The 18,685-nt window shown below is 39.6% G+C and overlaps 1 non-coding gene across 1 annotated transcript; it reads left to right on the top strand.

Annotated features, from left to right (window-relative positions):
* The first annotated feature begins 18,339 nt into the window (after nt 1–18,339).
* LOC129478075 (U7 small nuclear RNA) lies at nt 18,340–18,403 on the top strand. The gene has a single exon (XR_008656241.1). It is a non-coding gene; the product is annotated as a U7 small nuclear RNA (small nuclear RNA).
* The last annotated feature ends 282 nt before the right edge of the window (nt 18,404–18,685 follow it).

The raw sequence follows: 18,685 nt of genomic DNA, 5'->3' as shown, positions 1-18,685 counted from the left end.
AGAGAAAGCTGATTAAAACTATCTAATTTGAGACTAAGGTAGCAATTTGTGGAAAGGGTGTCTTGATTGTGTTTGACAAATGCAATAGGAAAATACTAAATATATATTTTTGATTTGGAAAGGAAATGATACTAGTTATCCAGCCATAAGCCCATGCCATGGTATCACCTACAAAACAGCCCTTTACTTCCCCTGTTTTATTCTTCCTTTGACAGGAAACTTTCCTTAATTTTTTATACTAAACCAACTAATGATTTTCTAGAAATGATTTTTTTTTGGAAGAACTGAATTGGCTGTATCCCAAGATAATTATTTCAATAACAAAGGCGTGGAGTTGTGACACAGGAATAAATTAGGAATTAAGTAGGGGAATCGTGGAAGAACTTGTTGTCCCAAATGAACAATTGCACTAAAACTTCAATGAAGCCAACATTGCTTTTGTATTGATGTGGCAGACCTTATAAATAACACAGAAGCAATAATCAATGGATTGTCAAATCAACTTATGCAATATTTATTAAGTGCAAGGCACTGTTTTAAATACTGTGAGTGGTGCAGAGATTACTCTTTCCATCTATCTCAAAGTTTTATTCCCTCCAAGGTGACATCCAAAGCCACTCAACACCACAGCCTCACATCTGTCTGACCTCCTCAGCCTGGTAAGTTGACCTCCTGTGCCAGCCATCACACAGCCCTCTCATTTCTTCATGATGTTTGTTCACTTCGGTTTTTGTGCAGGTCTGCACTTTTTTGGATTCCAGAAAGTTCCCTCCTGCCCCACCTCCTTCCACACACTATGACTTTCCATTCTTTGGTGACTTAGCACTCCTCGGAGCACACTTCTCCCTCTACCTCTTCCTCTGGATAACACCAATATAATCTTCAAGACCCAACTCAGAGGTCATCTTTTCCAGGGACTCCCTCCAGTTTAGAACAAGTGACTCTCCCCTGTGCTCCCACAGAAGCCTGCCCATAATCCTCTCATTATGGTATTATATTAATAATGACAGAGAATGTTTACTGAGAGCTTATTGTGCGTTAAACACTGCTCTAAGTGATTTACATAGGATAATACATTCAATTCTTACAATAAGCACATGAGTTAAAGAACTATTACTTGCATTTTAGAGAAGAGGAAACTGAGAAATAAGGAGGGTAAGTAATTTGCTCAAGGCCTGTACACAGGTAGCCTGACCCCAGAGCCCACTGTTAGTGACCAGGCTCCACAAAAACATCCATCTAGGCAGAGCAAACCTCTATGACTATGGGACCCTCCTGCTCACTCTCTCGGTCCATATTGCTACAATCTCCTTTAGGGCAGAGACTGTGTGTAATATATCTTTTTATCTCAAGCATCTATGGCACAGCGCTAGTTGGAGTATGTGCTTAATAAACATTTCTTGAAGTTTGAGTGAAAACAAAGCCCCTCAACTCAAGCAAAGGGCAAGGTACACCTATATGAAAAATAGAATACTTATCACATGTTTAATTCTTAGTACAGCTTTTCTTTATCTCCTTTACGACAGTCTCATAAACATGTTAACAAGACATGGTCCAAAATATATCCCAGTGAGGCAAGCACCAAATTGACTAGCCTTTGGTGTTCCTGGAAGCTGCACTTGGCTTTGATAATCTACAGTCATTTTTCAGGTAACTGATGTCAAGTGGGAATGTGTTGGGGTAGAGGTGGTCTTAGCCATTTCAATCACTGTCAGAAGTGAAATTCAGAGCAACTAACAGATATATATCCCTTGTCTTTCACTGGTGCTGTGAAAATTGATCTCTAAAATGCTTTGACTTGAGGTGAAAGTAGCTGTATATCATAAAAGCAGCCTTGCAAATATCCTTTCACCCAAAGTAAGTAACAATTTTCGATGGGCAAATAGGAAAGAAAAACTTATCTTTATTTTACGATCTTTGGCTATTGGAGTAGAAAGCAAGCTGGAGGAACTGTTGTATTTCTGTTTGTGATCGCTTGCTCATCTGGATTACTTCTTCATCTTGTACATTTTTTTTATGATTTCATGCATCATCAATTTACTCATCTTCTCCCCTTCCAGGCTTTAATAAGCTCCACAGAGCTTATATCAGAGATGATGCCCAGGGAAGCCCCTGGCACGCAGCAGGTTCTTAATGCCTACCTAAAAGAATATTGATGGATTTGACCTATTTCCCTAAATAGGTGTCAGTTACCCAGGATCAGCCTGAAGAGCAGACCTAGGGAGTCCATTTTCCTTTAGATAATAAACAGCATTCCCAACATCTGAGATGACAGTGAGAGCAGAAATTGGATTAGGAGTGCTGATAACGAGTCTACAACTTAGAGTAAAATTCACACATTCACATGCCCATGTTCTGGAACTCATTCTCAACTGAATCTAGTAAAGTAGCATTTGATAAGCACATATCAAAAGAAGGCCTTGTGCCAAATTTGAGAATAAGAGGTCGTCCCGGCACCACAGCCAGCTCTAGGGTAGGACAAGTGAAGCCTATCCTTGGGCACAGAATTTAGCAGGATTCCAATAAACCCTCCCTAATCAAGATAAGTAGTCATCTAATGCAAAATTAAAAAAAAAAAAAAAATTAATGCAAAAATCAATGATGAGCAATGTACCAACATTTTAAATAAAGACAGGATCAGAAATAGGACTGTGCCAAGCCATATTGGAGCCTGAAGCAAAAAGAAAATTCAGTAACACTGATCCTGTCTTTACTTAAAATACCGAGATGTTGATCATTACAGATTTTTTTGCATTAATTTTGATTTTTAAGATTTTACATTAAAAGATGACTTCCTTTGCCTAGGGAGGGTTTTTCTTGCCCCTTACATGCACCAGGATACTGCTGCAGCCATCTCACCCTCATCCTGGCCTTGCCCAGAACATGAGGCTCTCACAGGGAAGTCAGACACAGAGCAAATGGCGCTTATTAAAATTAATGATCTTATGGAGGAGTGCTGGGGATGCTGCAACAGCTCAGAGCACCTAGTCCATCAGGGGGAAATGGCAACCTGGGAGTTGCTACAGAGTGAGTTGGGGTTGAGCCAGGGCACCCATGAGACAGCAGCATGGTGGGTGGAAGGGAATGAGTAGAACATGATGAGGCAAGGGGCGCCATCACAGTGAGCTAAGAGAAGCCCTTCATCAGAAGGAAACCTGGCCGGGCAAGGTGGCTCATGCCTGTAATCCCAGCACTTTGGGAGGCCAAGGTGGGTGGATCACCTGAGGTCTGGGAGTTCGGGAACAGTGTGGCCAACATGGTGAAACCCCATCTTTACCAAAAATAGAAAAATTAGCTGGGCTGGTGGCGGGCGCCTGTAATTCCAGCTACTCGGGAGGCTGAAGCAGGAGAATCGCTTGAGCCCAGGAGGCAGAGGTTGCAGTGAGCCAAGATGGTGCCATTACACTCCAGCCTGGGAGACAGAGAAAGACTCTGTCTCAAAAAAATAAATAAATAAAAAAGAAAGAAAAGAAAAGGAAAGGAAAGAAAGAAGGAAAGGAAGGAAGGAAGGAAGAGAGATAGAGAAAGATAGAAAGATAAGAAAGAAAGAAAGAAAGAAAGAAAGAAAGAAAGAAAGAAAGAAAGAAAGAAAGAAAGCAAAAAAAGAAAGAAAGAAAGAAACCTGAACAACATGGCAGCAGGGAGTGGGGAGGCAGAGAAACGAAGGCAGCTTCCAGGTGGCTTAGCTTGCCCCATGGAGGTTTCAAACATCCTGCTCCCTGTTATCTCCTGGTGCCCTGGATTTCTCACTGCCCTTTTGTGGCTTGGGATTCTAGCTGCAAGACAAACCCCAGACCCATCAGAGTTCTGGGTTCTACACCCAGAGAGAGCCAATTCCCATGACAACTAGCTCCATGCTAAGGGAGCTTACATTTGGGCCAGTTACACCCTCTCCCTTTCGATTAGGGAATATATTTTCCCTGCGGTTTTCTAGAAACATCCTTAATCCAGAAATGTTCCAGATGTGGGAAATTTGCTCAATGTTGCAAACTTGAGGGCAGGCGGAGGCTTAGTGTATCCACCGCAAGACACCCAGAGGTCCTATGCAAACAGCCTGTGGCTGGATCCTGTGTTCTAGAGACAGTGGACACCTGAGAGTGAATTCTTTCAAACTATCACTGAATGAGGAGTAAGCACTCAACGCAATGCCACGAGTGAGATGAGAAGAGAAAAGAGATATGCAGGGCAGAACTTTCTCTTCATTTGGGGAGGTGTGAGACACACTAGTGGGATGAGACAGTTTGAGTGACAATATTACTGGTATAGATAATGAGGGCTGTAGCATTTGAGGGATGGTTTAAAAAAAATCAGTGATGATACTCAGTTTATGTTCCTAACACTCAGAGCAGATTATTAAAAGCCTTTCTCATCTGGTTCCCAAGCCCCATCACTAACCTCATTTCTTGATGCCCTACATCGCAGCCTTGCATCTGTCCCTCAGTCTGCTCAATACTCCCCAGTCCCCATGGGTCAGCCATGGCTTCACTCATGCTGTTCCTTCTGCCCCCTGAGCCCTCTGGGAAGCTCTCCAGGCTCCTGCCCTCCAAAGTGACAGAACTCATCCCAGTGCCCTCTAGGACTCTAGGACATGCCCTCAGCATGATTCTTCCTGTCAGGACCATCACACTCATTGATGCTGTTTCCATTTGTTGTTAATATAACTCACCAGTTTCTTACGCTTTTCATATATTGAATGCCTAGGATAGCACCAACTGAAACAAGGTGGTTTGGTTAAATTAATTAATAGACATTAGCAAAGAAAATTAAAATGATTGACATGTTACACTATTAAAAGGATGAAAGGGGTTAAATTTGTTGAATGTTTTCATCTGGAGAAGGCAAGCTAATTTACTAATAACGATTTTCTGAACGTTGAGTGGAAAAAGCTGGATTGGCCTTGAGTCACTTACAAAACCAGCAAACTCTTCACAAATAGTATTACTCTCAAAGCACAAGACAGGTTCGTGGGAGATGTGTCAATATATAGTGTACTACTCAGGGCTCTCTAGAGGGACAGGACTAATAGGATAGATGTATATATGAAGGGGAGTTTATTAAGGAGAACTGACTCACACAGTCACAAGGTGAAGTCCCACAATAGGCCATCTGCAAGCTGAGGAGCAAGGAAGCCAGTCAGAGTCCCAAAACCTCAAATGTAGGGAAGCCGACAGTGCAGTCTGTGGCTGAAAGCCCGAGGACTCCTGGCAAACCACTGGTATGGGTCCAAGAGTCCAAAAGCTGAAGAACTTGGAGTCAGATGTTCAAGGGCAGGAAGCATCCAGCATGGGAGGAAAATGGAGGCAAGAAGACTTAGCCAGTCTAGTCCTTCCACATTCCTCTACCTGCTTTTATCCCAGCTCCACTGGCAGCTGATTAGATGGTGCCCACACAGATTAAGGGTGGGCCTATCTTTCCCAGTCCACTAACTCAAATGTTAATCTCCTTTGGCAACACCCTCACAGACACACCCAGGGATAATACTTTGCATCCTTCAATCCAATCAAGTTGACATTCAATATTAACCATCACCTATAGCCTATTTTTTTTTTCCAAGCATCCACTCAAATCATGAGAAAGTTTAAGGTGGAAAACTAGGTTGTCAGGAATGTTACGATATGAACACCAAAGTCAGGAAACAAACCCAAAAAGAATTAACAGAATTTAAAAACCACATTTTAGGCTACATCTTCTCTTCCTTCTCCCAAATGTCACAAGCCAGGGGCAAAATGGGAGCCTTTACTTGAAATCTTCAGTCATTTGTCACTGCTTTATTACAATATTATCATTGTTTAAAACACTGATGTATTTTTTTTTGGCCGTGAAAATGGATGTGTAAGTGCAGAAAGACCATGCATATGATTAGCATAATAATGGGAAACATGCACAAAGCTCTGGCTCATCTTGACTTCTCTGACCTTCAGCACTTTAGCTGGAGTTAGAAATGGCTCTGGGTGTTTAGCCTTAGTATGCAAAGGTGGGTGGAGATGGCATAATTTCTTGAAATCATTGCCCTCAGAGAGTGACAAGGTGTAAATTTCCGAAATGTTTGAAATTTCCGTCCACTGGCTGAGTTCTGATGTGTTGCAATGCGGAGAGCAAAGCTTTAGTTAAGGATTTATCTCAGGCTCCAAAGCCGCAGGCCAATGAATGCCCAGCGCTGTGAAGGTGAAAGGCACAGTCTCCAAAGCTAAAAAGCCATCCACATCAATTTGCAGCCAGCTAAGTGGCATCAGCGGTGGGAGAGCTATTTACACTCCCTCCTCCGCTGAGAATGATGGGTCTGTAACCAGGAGGGAAGCCAGGGGAATTGACGGGGCTGTTGAGAATATAATGGTCATTTATGGCTAAAGTACCCCCATAACAGTGGGCCCCTCACTCTCATCTGCAGAATACTTGAGGAACTTGCAATAAAATACATGCTCACACCAAACACAGCCCCCTCTAGAGACTTTCTGCAAAATGCCCATTCACATTAAAGCACCTGATGACATTTGCTTTGCTTATCCAATGGGACAAAGCCAAGGGACCTTCCTAAATGTTGTCCTCCCCCCACAGATGCTGATAGGAAGGGTTCAACCCACCACTGACAAGTGGATTCTTATCATCTCACAAGGAAGAGGGAGAGAACTGGGAGGAAAATAATTAGACAACATTTATCATGCAATTCATGAAAGTACTGTATTTTGCAGCAATGTAAATTATAGTATTGCATTATCAAGATAATAATTTGTTTTTGTGACAAGAAATCACACCATTATGTGTTGCATCTGTATTATTTTTTAAATTAGGCTTTTTAATTACAGAGATAAATTATGTATGTAAGAATCCCACTTTGAAAATTTTATACAACATGTCATCTAAAAATCCCATTAACTGTTGGAATCTACTCCTCTCATCTCTAAATGCTCCCTAGTTGCAAGAATTAACTCTTTCCTAGGTGGCCAGGAGCCCTGTGGCACACTCCTGCAGCTTGAATCCACTTCACCTAGGGACAACCCTGTTTATTCAGTTACAGGAATAAGAACACCTCTGGGTCTCCCTGCAGCTCTGCCGCAGGCTCCACCCCAAGTGAAGCTGTTCAAACTTGAAAATGTCTCTGTAGGGTTACCCTTCTGCCTTCATTTTGTATGCCCTGAGAGAAAGCTGCTTTTCTCTCCCAGTTACAATTCCCTGAAGATTTTCAGATGTGACAGAGGTCCAAAAAGTGAAATTAGTATGAAGTAAAGGTTACCATTATAGGTGATTGTCTCAATCTAATATGTTTTGTGGCAGCATAGACTTGGGAACCCATTATACCTGGGTTCAAGTTCTGGTAAATAACCTCCCTGGGTCTCAATTTTTCCATCTGCAAAAGAAGCACAATAATAATAATTTATATAGAAAGTAGGAATTAGATAAAATAATGTCTATAAAGCACCAGGGCAAGGTCTGGCACATAAGTATTTGTTACATGAGAGTAGTTATTCATATTCCTTTGTTTCAAAGCAATGATTTGAGACCAAGTTCAATCCAAAGTTCATCTTTTGGTTTCTTTAATTTCCAAATGGTCCATATCAGTTTCATAACTGTACTTGATGCTCTTGATCAACAGAGGATGAGTTTAATATAGCCACCTTTTTTGAGCCAAAAAAGAGAAAAAGATAATTTGGAAAAGGTATAAGCTTAGCAGCCAATGAAGCACCTTCAGCCATCCTGACCATGATTAATCAGCTGTGGGCACAGATGATGTCAATTCCATCTTCATCTACCATCTTGTCACTGTTTGCCTCTACAGCTTGGGCATCAGTACCTTGCAGTCAGCAAAGAACAGAACAAAAAAAGAGATATCTCCAGAAGATGACTCAAGAGGGGAGAGTTTGTCTGAAAAGACACATTCTAGATCATCCAACTACATACTTGCCTAATTTTTCACATTGTTTTTGCCAATCCTGCTCTTAAAACCATTTCCTGTACTTTCCAAAATGCATGGCCCACTTTGAGGAATAGTGACAAACTGGATAGGCCAGGAGATAATACAATTTACTTCTACCCCTGCCACGTATTCTTCCAGTTAATCAAAATATCAGATTTCCTCCTCAATCCTCTCTTCTCTATGAAACACACTCTCCCCAGGAGTGAGATGAGAAAGGAAATTAGTAAAAGGTAAGTTCAAAATTAGTAAAGTTAAGTTCAATTGCATTGCTAGAAATACGAGCGGGGTGGGGAAGGGGATAAGACAGCACAGGAGAAAAAAAAAAAAAAACATAATCAAAGAAAAACATGCATTTTCAGACATAAAGAGCTGCTTTGGGTCTGAGGATGTATGTATAAAAGAGGGACTTAGAGCACAAGAATTGGCATTCAAACAAATAAAAATGTAATTACATGAAGAAGAGAACAGGCAGAGTGTACAAAAATTCTCATACTTCGTTTTCAAATAAGAAGAAAACCTGAAATGTAATTTTCAGTGAAGAATGGGAAGAGAATGATCTTTGTTTTGCTTCTTATGTTGGAGGTTCATTACTATGAGAGAAGGTAGATTGTCTCATCCTTAAGAAGCAGAATTATTTCAATACAAGAATCAGAGTTAAAATGGAACTGATGCACCCACAGAAAAGGCTTGAAGTATAGGTCAGCCTTAACCACAGATTACAAAACGGAGAGGAAAACATCTGAAGGAAATGAGAAAATGAGGTTGACCAAGTTATGCCTGAGGAGACCCCCTCCCCATTTCCAAGACGATTGCTAAGTTCTCCAAGCTCTAAGAAGTGAGTTTGCAATTAAACAGGTTTGTTCTTATAGGTTCAAGGATGTAAACAAGACAAAGATATTAAAATATAATCTGTGTCACTACAAATGATGAGATAAAGATTCAACCAACAATCATGATATGGACCTGAAAACTTTTTGTTTTTTTTTTTGAGACAGAGTCTCACTCTGTTGCCCAGGCTAAAGTGCAGTGGTGCGATCTCAGCTCACTGCAACCTCTGTCTCCCAGATCCAAGTGATTATCTTGCCTCAGCCTACCAAGTAGCTGGGATCACAGGCACACACTACCACGCCCGGCAGATTTTTGTATTTTTAGTAGAGACAGGGTTTCGCCATGTTGGCCACACTGGTCTCAAACTCCTGACCTCAAGTGTTCCACCAGCCTCAGCCTCCCAAAGTGCTGGGATTACAGGCGTGAGCCGCCATGCCCAGTCTGGACCTGTTAACTTCTGTGGTTTGATACATTTCTGACTTTTTGCCCACCTACCTCTTCTGATGTTTTGCAGCCCACAGGTCAAATCCAGCCTGCCATCTGTTTTTGCACTCCCTGCAAGCAACGGATGGCTTTTATATTTTTAAGTGGTTGGAAAAAGATCAAAACAAGGTAATACTTTGTGACTCAGGAAAATGATATCAAATCATATTTCAGTGAGCACAAATTTAGTTTTATTGGACTCAGCCACACCCATTTACTATGGTCTGGGAATCTTTTTCACCACAAAAGAAGAATTAAGTACGTGCAGCTAAGACCACACGGCTCTTAAAGCCTAAAATATTAATATTTACTATTGTGCCCGTTATAGAAAGTTTGACAATCGGCAACTCAGAAAAAAAAGCACAGGCTTCAGATTCAGAACATCAGATTCCAATTCTGGCTCCATCACTACCATACAGTTGTCAGATTTTGACAAGTTAACTTCTCTGAGCCTCGGTTTCCTGATCTGCAAACTGAGGTTCACACCTGGTTTGTAGGTTTGCTGCATTTATTAGACATAAGGCATTCAGCTCTGGCTCTGTTGCACAGAAGGTGCTCATGAATGGCATCATCGCTTCTCCCTTTCTTCCTGTCCTTCTCCACGTGACTTTATTTCTCCCACTCCCAAAGTTAAGCATTCCTTAAATTTATTCTTTAAACCTCTATCTTGATACTCTGCTCTAGACTTTCTCCCTGGGGCTTCTCATCATTCCTCTTGTCTGTAACTCTGCATTGAGGCAGGCGATTCCCATATCTGCCTCTCCAGTTCTACTTCTCCTCTAAGTTATTTATGGAATGTCTTCCCTGCTCTGGGATATCTCCGCTTGGACATCCCATGAGCACCCCAATTTCAACTTCTAACAAAACAAACATATCTTCTACCCCATGAATTAAACACACATAAAAGAAGATCAACATAATATAAATGTAAGATACTGTCCTACTGTAGTCACCATTCGCTGTCACCAAATTCTAATAGTCACTGAGATGCAAGAATGTTGAAGGCACATTTCACTCCTCACCTTCCCAGCTCTACTTTTTTGGTTCCTAACTGAGCTGGCCCCTCCTGTCCATCACAGCATTCCTGGATTAAGCTGCCTAAAACACAGCTGCAATCACGCCATTCTCCTACTTGAAAACTTTCTAGCGCTCTCCATTAAGTATAAATCCTGTAGACAGGTACAGAAGGCACCCAACAATGTCTCCTGCCCTATTTTTTTCATGCTCATCTCCTTCTACTTTTTTTCATATGCGCCCTACTCCCCACAAATTTGACTATTTGCTTTTCCCAGATGTGTCTTCCCCCTTTCCCCAATGCCTTTTCCTTGCCTAACCTACCCCATCCGCCAGGAGTGCCGTTTATTCCAACATGACCCAAACCTACCTGTCCTTCAAGATTCTGACTAAATGCCACCACTTTGATGAAACTTCCCTGATTATTTGGAGTTATAAATAATCTTCCCCTCCTCTGAAATGTCATGATAACTGATTTGCTGCTCTCTTATGGCATGAGTGACCTTCTTTCTTATATTATGAGAAAACCCTGTGTCTGCATGACTATGTGTAGACAGGAGCAATATGTGACAGCAAGTCAGAGTGACTTCAACCTCATTCCTGCCACTCCCCAGCTGTAAAGTCCTCAGCAAGTTAGTTTACCTTCCTCACCTCAGTTTTCATACCTGTAAAATGGATATAGTAATGCCTAACATATAAATTACTGGGAGAATTAAATAAGATAATGTATAGAAGGCATCTGGCACAGAATCTGCCATAGAAAAATCGAATTTTTATTCTACCTTCCTTAAAAGATAGTGTGTCTTCACTGAGTAGAGAATCAAGCAGCTGATGTATTTTTCATGAAGGAATCTTCTCTGAAAATGGCCTTAAAGTAGGTGGTCAAAAAACATTTGTTCTAATAAACTGAAATAATGATGAGGTTTTAATCAAATGCCAAATGGTATTTATATGAACTCTGGAGTATAGGTTGAAAATAAAATTGAATAACTGTGAATATATAACTTTGAAAATCACTTAGAATAAAGGTAAGGATATTAATTCTTTCTGATTTCTTGAGCTTACTAATTAACAAAGGAAGATACTAGGTAGTGAATTAATGAAATACAATATGACCTTGGCAAAAAAAAATTCATTATTAAATTGATTAAAACAGTTCTTCATCGATAGGACTCAAAAAAGGGTCCAAAGTAAATTGTTGCACTTCCAATGATTATGGTGCACTTTAAAGATCAATGTATTTATTTGATCCAGTGGGGAATCCGGATGGATACTGTCAGGTACAAGACTCCTTTGCCTTTCAGCCTGAAGGGTGTCTTCATAAAATACTGGGGTCACAGCTGGTACGTTTTCTTGGGTTTGTTCTACTCCTTGCCATAACAAAGTGAGGCTGATTCACGAACTTGACACAGACTTACGAAGAAACATTATTTTCTAAATTAAAAAGACAGAAGATGATTTATTTACTTAGGGTTACAGAAGAGCTTCTCATCCAACATTAGCCTGAAGGGCTGTCTAAAGACAGATACATTGGGCACTCAAAGGGCAAAGAATATAATCCAGAGTTCTGAGTATACACTGAGCTGTGCGATTGTACGTTTCTTGCAGTTGATCTTGTAAATTAAAATTTCACACATCCGGGATAGATTTTTCAGATATTTAGGTTCACATCGAATTTGCCACAGTTCAGGTCTTTAACTATTTGCCAACTGATATTCTGCTGCCAACTTACTGCAGATTAGTAAAGTCTAAGGAGGCTGAAGACGGTGTCATTACTACCTTTAGAGAAATATCAAATGGAATGAACTCCCAAAGGGAATCTGTGGTTGCATTTTAAACCTTCAATAATTGTTTAATGTCTAACTGTTAAAAATAAATCAATGTCTTTCAGTTTAGGAAAGGAGAAAAAGGGATGCCTTCTGCTCCTTTCCTAAGGAGAAGGGATGCTTTGGAAATAGCAAGCCTAGGAGTCAGGACACCTGGACTCTTGAGCCAACTCTCAGGCAGATGAATCAAATGACTCCAGGTAAGTTCCTCTTAAGTGCCTTGGAGACTGCTTGGATAGTGTGGGAGAAATGGCATTATTTCCTGAAATATTGAAAAGCAAAAGTGGATGTAATCAAGGAAAAAACAAAACGAAACAAGAATAACTGATCCGTTATGTCTTCTGGGAGGATTCACTAGTTCATTGCACCAAGGAGCCTACCGATATAGAAAACAAAGTCTACGAAATTTGGAATGATGAGAACAAGTGAAGTTAGTAAGGTTAGTAAGGATACACTAAGCCTGGATCCATGCTGAGTGTTTCATATGTAATTTTCAAAGCCTGTAAGGTAGCCCCATTTTACAGACGGAGAAAAAAGACTCCGAGGATTACGTGCTCAAGGTCACAGAGCTTCTAAGAGGCAAAGCGTAGATTCAGATCTAGATGTAATGCTCATACGATATTGCCTCCCTTGTAGCTGAATATGGAACATTTAATAAACACTGTTAGGGACAAACTGCCCCAAAAAGCTTCTTGGTACTACGGACACCCCCCTCCCAAACCTCTCCGTGTCACCTCTCCCCTTCCCCCAAGCCTTTTTACATTTCTAAGCCCTTATCTAGGCGCCACGGTGGAGCCAGCAGACTTACTTATCAGACCTTGCTGCCATGAGCAAACCCCAATTACAAACCATCCAAACCGCACAGGGGGAGGTCGTGGGAAGCATAAACAAACTTCACCTACACCCCCCGTGTACCATAAACGTCACAAAGTGATATGTGGCGAATTAACCAGCAAACAAGCCCAGGTTCTCTCTCCCCCATATAAACCCCTCATTCTGTAAGCTCAGGGCTGCCTCCTCTGTCTGTAGTGGAGCAGCCGCAGGTTCAATAAACTTACTTGCCCGACTTTGCGTCTATTCTTCCTTTCTCTCAGCTGACCTTACAAACACTAAGTTTTTATTTAATTATAAAATAGGAAGCTTTCCTTTCCAATCGCCGAAGCTGTCCACATCCTAGGATTTTACTAGGTGAAAGGTAACTGTGGTAAGAGAGAAGGTAGTTTATATCTGAAGTTCTTTCCTGAGAAATAAAGTCCCAAATGTGGAGAATTGTTAGCAGGTAAAGGAACAAAACATATTTTGGAGATTCGGCTTGTTTTTGTATAACTGAAGACATAATTTATTCAGTTGTATCAAAACATGAAATAGTGATACTAGAGCCAACTCTAGTATCAAAATCATACTCAACTCAAAGAAAAAAAGAAAAGGCAAGTTAAAGAGTAGTTTGAAGTGATTTAACCCAAGAATCATGGTGCTTAACAAACTCTGAAAGTCATCATGCACAGGACTGTCATCTTCACCATGCATCCTTCTGTCTAAAAATACTTGCTGATGGTTCTTAGGACTATTCAAGATGCCTCTTGAAAAAATACTAAGGATGCGTGTTACAAATTCACGTGTCTTAATCAATGCTTAGTCCATTAATACATGTGACTCCTGTTTATCAAAAATGGCCTTCTGAGGGTGTAGATTCTGTCCTTTTTCCTGTTAGAGGCTCTGAAATTATGAGCACTGTTTTCTTCTGTATTTAAAAAGCAGACAAGCAAATGTTTTAAATGCAGCTAAAGTGATCTCCCTTTCCACATTCTATGCAGATAACAATACCTTCATAATTAAAGTACTATTATTACTATTTAATTGTCTGTTTCATTGTTTAATGAATAGGAACTAGTTAATTATGGTGATAAGGAAAGACAAAGGACAGTTTTCCAATGGGGGATGCGAAGCTCTGGTTTTTACAACGTGGGCTGAAAATTGCTTTATTTCTACTTCTGAACATCAGAACCCAGATTCACACATCCTTGTCAAATTATAAATCTCTTTCAGCATGATTTGAAAATGTGCTTAAGGAAGACTTTTTTTCTAATTTTGCATATTTAAATGATAGCAAATTTATTTCTTGATAGGTTAGAACTGGCTATGCTGGATTCATTCATCGAACGATTCTGAGAGTGAAAAAGCCAGAGCATCTTTTTAACAACTCCCCAGCAAGGGCAGTTTTCAGGCACGTGAGGTCAAGAACTCACAAAATACACTGAAAAAATAGACCGATCTAGCACTGATAAAACTCATCCTGGCCAGCTGTCTGCACTAGGGCTTAAAACTCACTGTTGCTAGACAGGATCCGGACCTTGATCCAGAATTCTCATTGTTGCCTCAGGCCACCAATGGCAGAGTTATACTCATGTATTTCCATGTCTGTGGGTACCATGTTGAAAGACACTTTCATGTTTGCACAGGGCTTTGCAGTTTTAAAAACCACTTTTCTGACTATCGTTTTATTTGATCATTATAGCCCATGAAGCATGCAGGTCAGATATTATGTGCATGTTCCAAATTAGGAAACATGGCCAAAGAGGTTGAATGGCCTGTCTTGATCTTGTGGCTAGTAAGTAGTACAGATATCTCTTCAGACCTTCTAGAAAGATGGATAATTACATAAAGGAGTTTTCAACGTGACGTTGATGATTGATGTTGATGTTATGCCAGAGCAACAGAGCAGGGAACAATAGGTAATAGAGTGCCTGCTTCATGAGCCTAATCATCATCATGCAGAAAGATGATGGGAGTCACTCTACATAGTGATATACAAAACTTTGCTAAAATTTGGAAACATATCTCAATGCAAAATTGTTCTCTGATGGAGATTCAATCAGAAATATACATATCTGAGCTGACTTCATTATCTAACAAGGTTTGTGTTCGGACATACGAGGCTACATCTGGATAGGAGATAGGGAGACTAGGTAACACTTCTGAGGACATTAGGGGAAACTATTAATTTTATTATGCAGGGGAAAATAAATCCTATAGGGTGAAATTATGTTTCTCTTTTGTTTTCCTCAGTGGCACACTAGAAATGTTACCAATATATAGACATACTCAAGGCTGCCACCCTCCTTCTATCAAGGCTGCCACCACTGCAGACTTACCTTTTCCTGTTCCTACACCCAGGCTGGAGCTAACACATGTCATACTCGACAGATGTATCATAATCTCCTACATGAGTAAATGCCAAAAAAGGAGGGGAGAGGGTTGGAAAAAATCCAGTACTGGAACATGTACTTATTAAGCTGGAGTTTCTTTAATGAGAAAGTCTTGCACATTGTCAATGTCACTAATACAAATTTCTTTATTTAGCAGCAACATCATAGAGAAAATATGTGAAATTTTTGGTCCCTAATATTGATCTCCACAGGTTTTTCATCTGACATTTTCTTTGGCGCAATACATATTTGTGCACAATATTGATTTTAATACGTTTCTTTGCTGCTAAAAAGTTTGGTATTGTGTTTATATGTGTAAAAGTAAGTATTAAACTAGAGGTTTCATATTGATTGTTCTCCACTCCTGCCAAATACTATGTGTAGAAAATATATTTCTATCCATTTTTGTTTTCTCTGCACTGATTCCATTTTTTTAAACAGTAAGAATTCAGAGGTGATGGTTCCAGGATGGCTTTCTTTAGCAATCTGAGGATTAAAATATGGTTATAGTGATTTATTGGCCAATCTTTATCCTGTATGAAAACCAATTCTAGTGGCATTATTATAACTTTTATTATATGGTACAGCTTATTGTACCCCACAAACAATTTAGGCAAATAAACTAAACACCACAGAAGTATGGTAAGCTTATGGAGATGTTAGGGCATTATTTGATATTTGTTTAATGACACTATTATGTATCTAAAATATCTGTTCCCTAAAAGTTGATGTTTCTGATTCTAACCGTACCTGTAACACAGTCAGATCATCCATTGCCAGGTATGTTCATCTCTGCTGCCTAAAGCATAGGTATATTGACTCTGTCAACTCAAAGTTTAGAAGCAAAGTAGGTATCATTTGTCTGTATTTCCTTAACTAATTTAAAAGTGTTAGGAATCAGCTTGGGGATAAGTGGCCTTTAATAGGTAGCAGCCTATTTGAAATCTATGGGAGGCACAGTGACAAGTAAATTTAGAGAACAGACGTATATGCAGGTATGGAGCAAACTATCAACAGGGAGCCAAGCTCCCATCAAAAGGAGGAGACAAGGAAGATAGGCAACATCAGGGAGAATCAACAGCAAGCCTCCATATGGACAAGAACCACACTGAAAGAAATGAGAAGTACCAGGCCATCAATGAGCTAAATCTGGGACATAAGCATGAGAAAAAAAAGGACACTTTCATTTGCTAAAATCAGGATGCAAAGCAGCATGATACAACGCCAGTAGAGTACTGTTTAGAGCTCCATATATGCTTAGGACATATATGTGCCCTAGTCTCAGGGACAGGATAGATCCTTGAATTTGCCAAAGTGTAAAACATGCAGTTGAGAGTTCAGTGATATCACAAGGCTGCAGGAATATAAAGGCAAACAAGTTCCTGGCAATCCAGGTTGGTGCCTGGTTTTATGAAGGTCCTTTCTCTTTTCTTTTAATGATTTTGTGTAAAAAGGAAAGCATTGGTTCACCTGCTTGAATCTAAGGCACAAAGTCAAGATTAATGAAAGTCAGGCACTTGAAATAAAAGATAGTCTAATTTTAGGTTAAATCTCATGGATTTTTATGACTGAGATATATGCTGTCCAGAAGACCTTATTGTTCTGAAAAGGGTGAAGTCAAAGATAGTGTGAGTAGATTAGGGCTGGAACAGAGAAGAAGCAAAGACAGCCTGCAAGAAGAAAGATCAAATTAGCAAGACGAGCATATTATATTAGTCCATTTTCATGCTGCTAATAAAGACGTATCCGAGACTGGGAAGAAAAAGAGATTTTAATGGACTCACAGTTCAACATGGCTGTGGAGTTCTCACAATTATGGTGGAAGGCAAGGAGGAGCAAGTCATGTCTTACATGGATGGCAGTCAGCAAAGAGAGAGCTTATAAAACCATCAGATCTCATGAGACTTATTCACTATCACAAGAACAGCATGGGAAAGACCTGCCCCCATGAGTCAATTACCTCCCACTGGGTAGCTGCCACAACATGTGGAAATTCAAGATGACATTTGGGTGGGGACACAGCCAAACAATATCACCTATGAACCATGCAAAGTAATGTAAGTGTTAATGTAGATGCTCACAGAGTGATCCTAGGTTTGGCAGAGATGGACTACCAATTAATCAGCAAACTTTTCCTAAATGCCTGATTTATCTGGAATAGTGTATAAAATGATGAAGTATATACAACTACAGGGACATGATCATTGACTATTGGACATTATAGATTAGCTATAAAGAAAGAATATGCATATATATATATATATATATATATACACACGCACATAGCTACCTATATGATATGTATTAATCCAATAGTGCTGAAGGAAGGCATTATTAATAGTATGAGCAAGAAGCAGTATAAGCTTTGGAAGAGGAGAGAGTATGCTAACAATTTGGGATGATGAAGGAGATTTCCTAGAACTATGAGGAAAGTAGCCCTAAACATTTCACTAGATTATTTCCTACAATATTCTGATGTTATGTTCTCTTAGGGTGCAGTTTGATGTTGGGAATGGAAAGAAAGAAAAAGAAAAGAAGACAGAGCTTGAAAATTTCTGGATAACGTTACAAGTGTTGTGGTAAAAAATAAAATAAAATAAAATCCCCATGCTTTTGGCAAACGAGTTGAATATGACATAGCTAGGGTTTTGATATGGACCTAACAATCCCTCTTTCAATCCTCTTCATCTGCAAGTTGGTCCATTGACCTTCCATTAGCCAGCCTTCTCTAGCTAATGATATTTTTAAAATCTAGAGCCAAACAAGTAGTTAAAAATGATCCAGGGCTAGAGATGCCCCAGGGACCTTGCAAAAACAAATACAAAACCTATTAGAGGGAATGCATCCCCAAGGCAAGCCTCAAGTAATTCCCATGAATAAAGGTCTAATTAAAAAGGTTTATTTAAAACAAACAAAAAAAAGCTCTATAATACACATGAATGACACTGGCACATAAGCAAGAACCAGGAGAAATAACAGAAGAATCAAACCTGAAAAGATATTAGATAGTGAACTTAACAGGCACAGAACAAAAAAACACATATATAATGTTTTAAGAAGTATAAGATATGAGTGTTACGGCTCTTTTATAATTTGTCTAGCAGGTTTTCCACTTTTCACCAAAAACTGCCTCTCTCTCCTCTACACATAGAGAAATATAAGACATAATTTAAAATATAACAAAGAAGAGACTATCAATTTACCCAGTGAGTTTGAAAAATAACTTAATAAAATGTTTCAAAGTAAAAAAGATATATAAATGATAACATAGTGAAATGGAAACATAATATACATGAAAATACAACATAAAATATAATACAATGATATGTGTAATTTATGTTATATGAATACAAAAAATGAAATTAAAACATTAATTTTTAAACTATGTTAGATTTTGCTGAAGAGATAATTAGTGA

This window comes from Symphalangus syndactylus, chromosome 2 (assembly GCF_028878055.3).
Source record: "Symphalangus syndactylus isolate Jambi chromosome 2, NHGRI_mSymSyn1-v2.1_pri, whole genome shotgun sequence".
Classification (NCBI taxonomy): Eukaryota; Metazoa; Chordata; class Mammalia; order Primates; family Hylobatidae; genus Symphalangus; species Symphalangus syndactylus.
Note: the sequence above shows the minus strand (reverse complement) of the source record. Positions and strands in the feature narration are given on the sequence as shown.